This window comes from Lactuca serriola, chromosome 6 (assembly GCF_051521515.1).
Source record: "Lactuca serriola cultivar US96UC23 chromosome 6, Lser_US96UC23_V15, whole genome shotgun sequence".
NCBI lineage: Eukaryota > Viridiplantae > Streptophyta > Magnoliopsida > Asterales > Asteraceae > Lactuca > Lactuca serriola.
In genome coordinates, this window is record NC_136413.1 from 4,420,753 (window position 1) to 4,433,518 (window position 12,766).

A 12,766-nucleotide genomic window follows, 5' to 3' on the forward strand; every position below is an offset into this window, starting at 1 on the left:
TTCATGTAGCTTGATTCCATAGAGCTTAAGAGCCTAGTGCCTCAAGTGTGACACCTCAAATGGTTCACACAACATCACCAACAACTTGGAATAACTTGAGCGAAAAGGTTCATGTGCTCAAATTGGCTAGCCCTCATGTGTACACACACTAGTGCCAATTTCTTGAGCCATGGGGTCCTTATATATAGTGGCTATTAGGGTTACACCATGTAACTCATGTCTTTCCCTATTCTTCATGCTCCATGGGTTAAAACCTCCATGGAGTATCCATGGGTTTAGCCCAAGATGAAGAACTATGGATCATAAGCCCACATATATAAGAATGAATGATTTGCACAATCAATCCCCATATATTTAGTTAGTCTCCTTTTGATCACAAAAATAATTCCAAATTAATTCTTGATCAATACTAATTAAATAATATGATTTCATATTCATATATATTAGAACTTATAATATATTAACAAATCATAAATATCCTTTTTCTCACAAAAGTCTATCCAAATTGTTCTGATGCCATGCAACCCAAATGGACCATGTTAGTCGGGTCAAGTACATACCAATTATAGTTATATACTTAGACACTAATCCAACAAAAGGTCCCTATAGATAAGCACAATGTACACATAAGCAATGCAATAAGTATAGAATAGGAAGATAAAATACGTATCAGCCACAACGTATGGCGCTGCCCGAGCCCCCTCGGTGGTCAACTGAAACACGCGGCTTTTCACCGCTGGAGTATCCGCCTTAGCAGGGCGACCATCGGTGATCCTCATCGTGACGGGATTAGGCGCCGCCACTACTCCTCCCCCTCCTTGCAACCTCAGACAATCGGCCCATTTGTAACCGGTCTGGTTGCAGTGAAAACAAGTCAAACCCTTTTTAGGGCAATCCCTGCTCAAGTGACCCGGCTGGCCACATGCATAACATCTCGAGCCCGCTATTCGACAAGCCTCACTATGTGATTTACAGCACTTGGCACACTGGCCACGACCCTGCTTTGCCCTATTAGAAGAATCTGAGGTCTTAGGCTTTTTAGCCTGACCTTTTGCTATCTGTGCCTGTTTCGGCTTCCGTTTTGTGCGAAATTTCAACTGCATCTCCCGCTAATGGGCCTTCTGCACCATCTCATTCAGGCTTTACACCTTGTAAAACTCACAAACTTACGAATATCATCCCTCAGCATGGAATGATACCTCGTCCAACTCATGTCCTCATCGGTAGCATACTGTGGAATCAACAATGCCCGTTCCCGAAACTTCGCGGTGATCTCCGCCACAGTCTCGGTGGTCTGCTGAAGCTCATGAAACTCCCTCACTAGTCGTTGCACTTCAATAGGTGGTGCAAGCTCCAAATCAAATCGCCTAACAAACTCGACCCATGTCATCTCAGCCATACCGACTGCTCCCACCCGACTAGTCACCTCTTCCCACTAATCTCGGGCTCGATCCCTCACTATACAGGAAACAAACCTCACCTTCACCTCATCATGACATGAACTCGTGCGCTAGGCATTTTCTTTGTCCGCCAAACGATGGGGTCCCTGACCCCGAAAAACTCTAGTGCCCCGCATGCCTTGAACTCCCGGAACGAGGGAGTTCGGGCCCCGAACTGGCCTACAACAATCTCGGCTCTAAATGACTTGAGCCTCTCCTCCATGATCACCATCATACCCTCCTTGACCGTCCCAAAGATGACTAGGGTAGCATCAAGGATGCCACTCATAACCTCGACTACGATGAGCTCTCGTAGCCTCTCGTCAATGGGCTTGGTACCATCACCCGACCCAGATCCAGCTCCTGATCCTGATCCCCCAGCTCGGTGTCATGTCACCACCATACTGTACTGCAATACCATAAAACATAATGATCAGGATAGCTGTAGATGGGATCCTCCCATACCGGTCCTCCTTAGAGCTTCCAGGTCTAACATTGGTTCGGGTATAGGTCATGTGCTTTCAGTAGTACGGGTCCAATACTACCTTCCACACCTACCTGTACCTTCCCCAAGGTCCTACCTGATAACTCTAATTAGTCCCAAAACAAATCATATCTCACAGCTACCGCATATCTCAAATCCTAGGCTAACCTAATATTCCCTCAATCCATATCAAACAATAACTCAATCATAACAGGTTGCCTTATGCATGCAAATTATACACAGAACAGGATCAAATATACTTTCGAATAATAGACTCTACCCTAAGACCACAACTAAACAAGGAACAAGAAATAAGGCTAAATCAATCATTTTGAGGCTATAAGACCCTAACCGTATACAATTTTGAAAGCATACATATAACAAGACTCATACGACTATCATAACTCACATATCAATATAACATGGCTAACACATTGGGGAACTACTTACTTGGCTCGGCCGATCATGTGCATTGCACTCTCATATTTTCCAATTTAAGAAGCTTTTAACTTTTATATTTTGAAAACAATTTTACCCTTTCCTTAGTTTGAGTCCTGACACACCCGGAAGTGTGCCTGAATCCCTCAACCAAGGCTCTAATACCAACTTGTAATGACCCAAAATTTTCAAATAAAATTTTCATTTTTATTTAGCCAAACATTCCCATAAAACATGAAGTAACGTTAACCATTGTTTTCAAAATTCATAACGTTAACATTGTATTTAAAACATCAAAGTGTCGCATTAAAACAAATGTCGGAGAGTGCACGTCGCGCCATCAAGCCTTTCCCTTGCCCTTAGGCTTAGAAGTACCTGAAACAAATCAACAAACTGTAAGCTAATGCTTAGTGAGTTCCCCAGAGCATACCCCACACACAATCCACATAAACACATATCATATTAGCTACAATACCTACATATACCACATAATTCATGCATACAAACATATAAGGATGTCGTGGGCTCCTCCCAATGTCTTACACCAGGATGCCATGGGCTCATCCACATGGTCTTACACCTAAGTGTCATGGGCTCCCCCATGGCCTTTAACTGGAAAGCCATGGGCTCCCCTACATGGTCTTAGATCCAAGTGTCATGGGGTCCTCCCATGGTCTTTACTTGAAAAGCCATGGGCTCCCCACATGGTTTTACATCCAAGTGTCATGGGCTCCCCCCACGGTCTTCCATGCAAGTATCATATATATAACTAGCATAACACTAAGCATAACTAACTATCATACCACATGTCTCTACAACAACAAGTGTACCACATATCACAAAATGAGCCGACCTTGGTGCCTTAGACCCATTGGTATGGTGAGGAGACTCACCTCTCGTGAACGTGAACTGACAAGCTAAGATCAGATAAATCCCACGTGCTGCTCCAAATCAATAGCCTATAATCATCATATAATTGACTTGTCATAATCCCAAATTACCATAATTACCCTCAAAGTTAACCCTATTCAACCTTGGTAAAAGTCAAGGTCAACAGTCAATGTTAACCTCAACTCGTCGAGTGCATCCAGCAACTCGTCGAGTTACCCGGGTAACTCTTCAACTCGTCAAGTTACCTATGTAACTCGTTGAGTTCCTTAATATCCAGAAGACCAAAAACCCCAATCCTTCACAAAAATCACTCGTAAATCTTGAAAATGGGTAAACCCTACTCGACATGCCGAGTTGTCTAAAGGACTCGACGAATTCCTTCAGTCCTTTTTGTGTTCAGTCCTTTCCAATGAGATCTAAGGTCCCAAAATTCAGATCCAACTTCTCCTAGTGTAGTTACCACATAAAGTTGTAAACTTTACGTGCATGCAAGGCCTCACAAGGCTAAAACACCAAAACTAAGGTTCCTACAAGGTCTTAATGCATGGAAAGGGCCTAAGCTAATAAAGTGAGCAACTTTATGTCATTGAAGACCTAGAGGGGTCCAGATCTGGAACCATATCCTTGTGACAAGTCCAGATCCAAAGATGACACCCTTTTGGCACCAAAAGTGACCATTTACATCCAATAAAAGAGATCTAAGCAACTAAAGATCAAGATAGTGACTTTATACCTCAATATGGTCACCAATACATGGTGGATGTCGGATCTACTGCTTCCCTCTTTGCTCCTTATTCTTCAAGCTCCAAAATCTTCACAAGCACACCAAAAATCACTCTCAAAATCTCTCTTTCTCTCTCTCTCAAGAAGGTGCAAGGCTCAATCAAGGGTTTCTCAGGCTGTAGGAATAATAGAAGAGGCTGCAAATGAGCCATAAGTTCTTTAAATAGGGTACAAACCCCTGAAAATTAGGGTTTCTCGTTACAGTGCCTACTCGTCGAGTTGGGGCCTTCCGACTCGTCGAGTAGGATCTGAATCTCGCATCCTCATAAATGACTCTACTCGACGAGTTGGAGCTCCCCAACTCGCCGAGTCCAAGCACAAAACCCTAAAAGTTCGATAAATTAAATGATACCTAAAATAAGTGTTACACACATAACAATACTATCAAAATAACCAATGTTTCACTAATTTCATAACAACACCTTTGGGGATTCTACGTCCAAATTAAGTGTCTCACATTCATTTTTTGTTCCATAAACCAACTATCACATAAGTTCATTTCATCAGACTACAACATTTTATCACACCAACAATACATGATGTAACAATATCATAGTATATTTAATCCTCATATTCGTGTAACAATACACATTAATAAACATTTAGTGTTAGAGTATAGTTACTCTCGAGGTTAGTTAGTGAAGACTAACTATGATTCCGAGCTCAAGCTCTTTACCTCTTTCCCATCCATCACTTATCCAGACCTAATCGGACAATATATCAAGTTCATTAGAGCTTGTCTGAGCTTACCACTATATCAACCAAAATGATCATTTTTCTAATCACTAACAAAAACTCGGTAACCATTTGTTACCAAACTAATCAAATTTCCGATTATAATCACCTAACTACTTAACTTTGTAAACTGTTAGCCAAATATACAAATTTTCAATAACCTAGGGTATACAACCCTCAACGGTCACATTAAATATTCAAGAAGTGGTTAAGAAGATTAAGATCGAGCTACAAAAGAGGTTAGTAATTCCTTATTTATTTAGTTGATTTACAATTATAAAGTAGGTTGCTATAATTAGTAAAACCTAGATCCTAGGGTGCATGTACACATATGTATTCTATTTTTGTTTCTGCTGCCTTGATTGTGTGTATAGATGCATAGAAAATTTAACATAAATGAAATTGGACGAGATAAATACATATGCTGCTTATCAAGAATAATCATGGGTTAGGTCACGAAAAAACATGGGAAACAAGGACAAGTGTCAAATGATATTCACAACATAGCCAAAAGTGATGGCATGTCATTGATCTAGTAAATGACTAGGTGTTTGTCCGACACGGATGTGTTGGAGTCGAGGTTCTCAAGGACGTCGGTGATTCCATTGATCTTTGAGTAATACATCGTGAACGAGAGGTCTCCCATGGATATGTTATGTAGCTCGTTGTCAAGTTGCATAACTTTAGCGTCTTTGTTGTCATGTAAGACTAGTTCGATATTGAACAAATCAGTCGAACGAAAAATTTCTTTTTGTAGTACCATTTGAAGAAGTGGTTGAAAAATGGTACCTTATAATCACATCTTGATAATGGAGTCGACTTTCATCCATTAGGGTTCCATATGTTTCACAACAGTTGGATCATATATGATGTCAATATTACCAAGAACGTAATAGTTTCAAAATAGATGGCAAATATATCCCTCTATAAGTTATAGTTTAGAATTTCGAGGATGGATGATGCTTGGGTCAATGGAGGAAGATGATGCATCGTAGATAGAGGATGAAAGCATGTTCTTTTGCCAGGGAAAAAAGTGGAAACTAGAAAAAAATATATTTAGATGAATGCTATTGATATTGCTATATTTATACACATATTTTGCATTATTAAAATACAGTTTAGCTACATTTTGGTTAATTATTAAGATATTGGTGCTTATAAAGTGTAAAATCTATTTTGTAGCCAAATAAGGACATTCTTAAAGGAAAAGGACGAATATTGGACAAAGATAGAAACTTGAAGGCTGGAGCATGCATCAAGGGGAAAAAAGAGAAGAAACATGCATAAAGAATGTAACACCGTAAATTTCAAAACAATTTTTCTCATTTTATAAAAACATTATTCATATATTATTCATAATAACATCATTGTTTGAAACTCAAATTCATAGTGTATAACAATCCCAAGATCTCATGATATAAAAATTCCGTGTGTGTACTGATCAGGCCGACGCCTTCCCGCGATCCTCACTAGTACCTGAAACAAATAACACCAAACACTGTAAGCACAAAGCTTAGTGAGTTTCCCAAAATACCACATATAACACATATTAGCCACTCGAGGTTATAACTCTATGGGTCCGTGCACCCAAACTCTGTGAACCCTCAGGTTCTAACTCTGTAAACATGCACAGCATACAGTGCAACACATATCACATATATAGCATACAAACACTGTATCACATAACTCTAATTACCTACTCAAGGTAAAGTATAGTGAGAAGACTCACCTCGCGTATCTCGATAACTCGTAAATCCCTGAAATCACTAGTGCTCGATCTCCCGAGCTATAGTCCTCCTATAACACAAATACATCTCTAATTAACACTTTCCCAACTAGGGTTGACTAACCCTATCAAGTCAACACCGGTCAACTATGGTCAATGGTCAACGGTCAGCCCAACTTGCCGAGTCTGGCGTGGACTCGCTGAGTCCCTACGGGGACCCGATTCCTCTGAATCCCTTCCGACTCACCGAGTCACTCACCCAACTCGGTTACTTAACCCCTTGTTCGAAAACATTGAACAACCCGCACCAACTCGTCGAGTCTGCCAATGAACTCGACGAGTGCATTCCATGCACAACCCCAAACGACCTTCTGAGGTCATATCTGTTCCACTAACTCATAGATCTAGTCCTTCCAAGCTTATTTATCACGTAAAGTTTATGTCTTGGCGCTCATATCACACCTATTGACTCATAAATGGTGTTTTAACCTCAAGCACAAAGATCTCAAACCAAAACCTCCGTAGAGTCATATAAAGCTTGGACAAAGGGACACTCTGGACCTCCAAGGGTCCAGATCTAGAACCTAACTCGCTCAAGGGACCAAGGAAGCACTAGATCTAGTCACAAAAGGGCTCAATAAGCCCTAAATCAACATGAACATCACCTCAACAGAAAATGGTTCGAAAGTAGTACCTCAAACGTGATGTTCTGGACCTCAGACCTTCAGGAAGTTAACCCTCTTGCTTCCTCTAGGCTATAGCTTCCTTTCCCTTACTAGACAACACCTCCAAGGTCAACAATGGCTCCTTCTCTCACTCCAAACGCTCAAGCTCACTAGGGTTTCGCTCTGGGAGCTGGTGAGCACAAATGACGGCCATAAGGCCCTTTAAATAGGCCCCAAACCCGAGAAATTAGGGTTTCATTAAACAGCGCGGACTCGCCGAGTCCATCAATGTGACTCGTCGAGTCCGGTCATTAACCCGGATGAGAAATCGCGTCTCTACTCGGCGAGTCTACGCACCAACTCGCCGAGTTCTTCCACAAAACTCAAAATAAAAAGAATATTTATAATACCTGAAATTCCGGATGTTACAAAGAAGGTCCCACGACGTGACGTGCATTGGTCCACGACGTGAAGACGTAGAACCTTCCCGATCATCTGCGAAGAGTCTTGGGGCATACGAGTATAAAGTGTCTCCCAAGTCGTGGTGAGCCTTTTTCTTACGACGTGGAAGCTAATATATGGTAACTATGTATATCGACTTTTAGGTCGAATTTGAGAGAGAGCTTCAAAGAGCTGCGACTTAAAGCTACTATACACTTTTGAGAAACCCTTGGAAGTTTGAGTTTCAATTACAGAGTAAGGTTTAGAGAGAATTAGAGTGAAGAAGATCATTGATCATTCTGTTTGCTTAGTTTTTACCATATTTAACTTAGTTTGCTCTTTGATTATGTATTTCTGATTTAACCATGGGCTAATACCATTTACTCTCTTTTGGTGATGTTGAACCCTAATATTATTAGTTGATTTCGTTATTTATGGATTTAATTATGTTGGTTTAACTTGTGTTTGGTAAATCGATTATCATAGCATGTTAAAGTTATAATCTTTATTGCTTTTTCCTACAAGTTTCGTGTAGTTAGAAGATCAATTTGACTGCATGAACTTGATATCTAGTTGTTTATGAACATTGAATTGCTAGATCTAGTGATTGAATAAACCCTATAGTTAGGTAGTAAAGATAGTATCTTTGATTGTGTTAGAGAGCATTATCGATTCATAATATTTACTAGATTTGCTTGTCTTGATCATAGATGTGTAATTGTTAGATTTATCATTCATAGTCCAAATAATCTTTAAGATCAATTTAGTGTTTGCTTGTGCTAGATCATTACATAGTAGTTCATGAATTGGTAACTACTAGGAATCGAAACATAATAACTAATAAGTCAATAATTTAGTAACCAACATATATAATCCATTAGAAATCAACGGTAGGAAAAATGAGAACACAAAACTAAAAGAAAGTACTTTTTATCCTTGATTAAAAATCGTTTTCTAATTACTCGTTTTAGTTTAAAGTATTAAAAGTTGATTGCTTAATTTAAGTTTTTCTGAACTTGCAAAATCAGAAATCTAGGATTCGGTACCGTCAGTACCCATGCTAGTACCAAAAATCGGTAATGTTAGTTTGGTGCGTTGCTCAGTATCATTTTTTTCACGATTTCGGCACTCTATAGTTTCGGCAGTACCAGTTCGTTATGAGTTTGGTACCATGTTCATCCATAATTAAGAGACCCACTTAATCGTTGGTAGATGTTTTTTATTTTATCAAATATACCGAGTGCCTAAAAGTTAAGAAATTGCCTTCTTAATTGAAAGATTAAGAGGTGAAGCAAATAACCCTAACAGTTACTTGTTGCAGACCGCAGCATACAAAAGTTTCAAAACATGGATTAGAACTACATGAAAGTGCCAACAACAGGGGCTAAAACTGTAACTTACTCTATTTGTTATTTACCTTGTCGTGTGGGGTCATGGCAGTCAAAATGTGTTGTCAACATATTTACCTGGGACATGTATCAGACCAATGGCGCGTGGGTCAAGGCAAAGTCGTTGTGAAAAGCAAGGACGAGGGACCAAAAACTCCGTTAATCTCGTTTGCTTTTTACTATAATACTTGCAACATCTTTATATATATACATTTTTTGATTTTAACATAATAGTATTACTTAATTTATAATCTATATCGGACTTGCAGTTCGATTTATGTTTTAAACTTCTTTTAAAATATGCAATTTCGTACGTAACTAAAAAAAGTTATCTGGTATAAAATATCTGAAAATCCCCTAATAAATTAAGATCGCCTATTTATAACTTTAAACATGTAATATTAATAGGAAAACGTGTCTCATATCCTCATTCCTCAATCTCTAAAAAACTTCAATATATTTTAATATAAGTTTTCGATTGTAACCAAATAATTAAAATGCATTTTCATAGAAACAAACTTAATATAAGTCAAAATTTAAATGATATTATACATCTTGTCTATAAATCTAATGTAGATTATTTGTGGGGTAGGGTAACTACATTTTTTTTGTGTTATAGTCACCATTGTCCAATAAACTAGTTGTTTTTGTTTTATTTGGTCATCAAACATATTTTTGAGTGTTATGAGATTTTAAACTCTGTTTTTACCCGTTAAAACGTGATGTGGGGACTTTTATACCCGATTCCCCCGATGAATTGATGTGTGGACTACGTGGCTAGGAAGGGCCTAGTAGACAAAACCCCACATTAGTTTTTTTAGTGGTTTTCATATTTATTAAAGTGAAAAATAAAATCTTAAATTTAGATGCAAACACCATCGTCATTTGCTCAGTGAATCAACATGTTTAGCTTCATAGTTGCTTCATCATGTCACCTCTCATCCCATAGACTTGCGTTGTAACTATCTTCTAGTGTGTATATGTTGAAAAATGTAAGATTTAGGGGTTTTTCTTTATAGATCTAGATGAAGAAGGTGGTGGTGGTGGTGAGAAGCGAACAATGTCTTCTTCGAGCATGTGACAATAACTATTCTTGTATTTAAAGGTTAATTGTTATTTTTCTAAATTAATAATATCAATAATTAGAATTTTAGATTTTCATAAATAATAATATTTTAATTTTTAAAAGAAAAAGTCACGTTGACAACATGTTAGAGCACTAGATGGCATGTTTTGATATTTAAAATGACATGTGTCATGCCATGTAGGAATGTTAACCAAATGACCTCTTTTAATTGATCCAAATAACGTTTTAAAGTCAGTTTTGAAAATTTAAATACTCATAATACTTCAAAATATGTCTGATGATCAAATGATGACAATAGCAAAAGTTAACATTAACCCTTTTATCATATTTAGAGAAATTTATAAAAATAGTCAAAATCCTTAATGAGTTAGTATTTTTATTCAACAATTAAGGGATTATTAATTTTTGCCATCAAAATCGCAATGATAAAATCACCTATGATTTTACTATATTACCAAAGAATTCAACATAGTGGGCTATGGAACCTGTCCATTTTCGAACCATGTTAAAAATAGGGGTGTTCGATTTTTTTTAAGGAAATCGTACACAATAGAGGTCAAATCATATATAACATATATTAAATCCTAGGTTTTGTAATCTCAATTTTAAATGTACAAGTCACTATGCATGCATCTTGTACAAATGAAATTCCAGTGAAGGAAGAGAAAATCACAAGTGACTTTAGTTATTTGCATTTTCATTAAAAAAAAATCTAAAATATGGTATATTTTATACTTACAAATTATTGGGTTGGATATAGACTGGTTTCATAAAGGAAAATCGCAAGTGGTCTAACTAAATTCGCAAGCGACCTAAATCACATACTATTTGAATGATTATTTTTAAAAAACCAAAACTTTTTAACAAAAATTAATTAAATTCTTAAGATTTTGACTATTTCTATAATTTTCTTTTTTATTTAAGTTTTTCAATTTCCTAAATCACTTTTTTCTGTAAAGGTTTTGGGACAGTGAAAAGTAAAAAAATAAAAATAAAAATAATAACCACACAAAAGTACACTGTCTCTTGATGATTTAGTGGGGACCTTTTGTCATTTACATAAAGCTAGCACTGTGTTCACAGGCTTTTCCCCCAATTGTTTATTCTTAAGGGGCTTTTGGTCATTTACCTATTTGCATACACGATACATAAACGCAATAAATAACTAAATAACTCACCATTGATCATTCTACCATATTAGATTATTGAGTAAATTACAGTTTTGGTCTGTGGTTGTTATTCTCATACAGTTTTTTGTTCAAGTTTTTAAAAATTGTCTTTTCTATTTATAAAAATATCTTAACTGTATTTATTTTAATGTAATATTTTATATTATAATTTATGATTTTAATGTTTTTATTTAAGTTATTGTAAATTAGTAAAAGTTATGCAATTAATGTACTATCCTTCTTGATTGTATTCTTCAGTTTTGGAAACTTTGACACTCTGTTGACATGATCTGAACAAAAATATATGACTGTTTTAACAATCTATGAAATCTTTTTTTATAATGATACAAAATATCAAGTGACCTTAATAATATTTTGGGCAAATATCATGCAATTTTTTTAGTTGTTTTTTTATATTCGGAAACATATTTACAAAGTCAATATTTAAGAATTTATATGATAACTTTACGATCATATAAATTCTAAATAAGTTTTTATATCGATAACTTGAACATATATTATTAACTCTACTCCAAATTAACTAAAAAGTAGTTTTATTTTATACTATAATTTCTTGTATTAAAAAGTAAAAAATATACCCAGAAAGTTGGATGTATTTACATAGCCAGTTGTAAGCTGTAGGTTGCCTTTGAATTGGAGTTTCCAATGGCCTTTTTCACTATAAATCTGTTAACCAAAGTAAAAAAGTTAAAGTACAGATAAAACACATCATTTTATTAGAAACGTACAAGTTACAAAAGCATTACTATTATTATGGATCTAAATTTTAAAATTGTGGAAAAGTAAAAAAAGAATTAGCTGTAATAAGTTCGTTAAAAAGTAAACATTTTGTCTGAACTCTGAACATTCGTTTTTTCACTTTCTCCCCTTTGTAAATTTTCAAATCACGATATGGCCCTTTATTTTCGTTTACACTGCCGAATGTCTCTTAAAACTTTTGCGCACTTTTTCTTAAAAAATCTTCCTTTTCTTTCTATCACAAATAGCATCTTCATACTTGTTGGTTAAGTTTACGAGATCTGAAACAAGTGAAGTACATATTATAATATATTAATCTTTAATCAATTTTTAATATCTGAAATCAACTTTTACACATTTCTAAAATAAGCAACATCTTGTTTTGTAGAAGACTAATGTGACATGCAACATAGATTAATAATGTCAAAATTAAATACTTTTCTTTTCAGTTACTCCAACTATATATCATTTTCATTTTTACCAATAAAATGGTGTTGGTGAAATAATGAATATGATACTTTATTTTCAAAATAAATTTTAGAAAAAAATTATACAAAGTAGGTCATTGTAAAAATCTAAGTGAAGGCATTAAATGAAAATAAGTGCAATATTGAATATTATACTTAAATCATTAATATAATTTTAAATTTATCAATTTTAAGAAACTAGTAATTGTGTAACATAACTGTTATGTTTTAAAAAGATAATATAAACCTAACAAGAATATTATACTGTATTATTAAAATGTTAGAATTAATTTT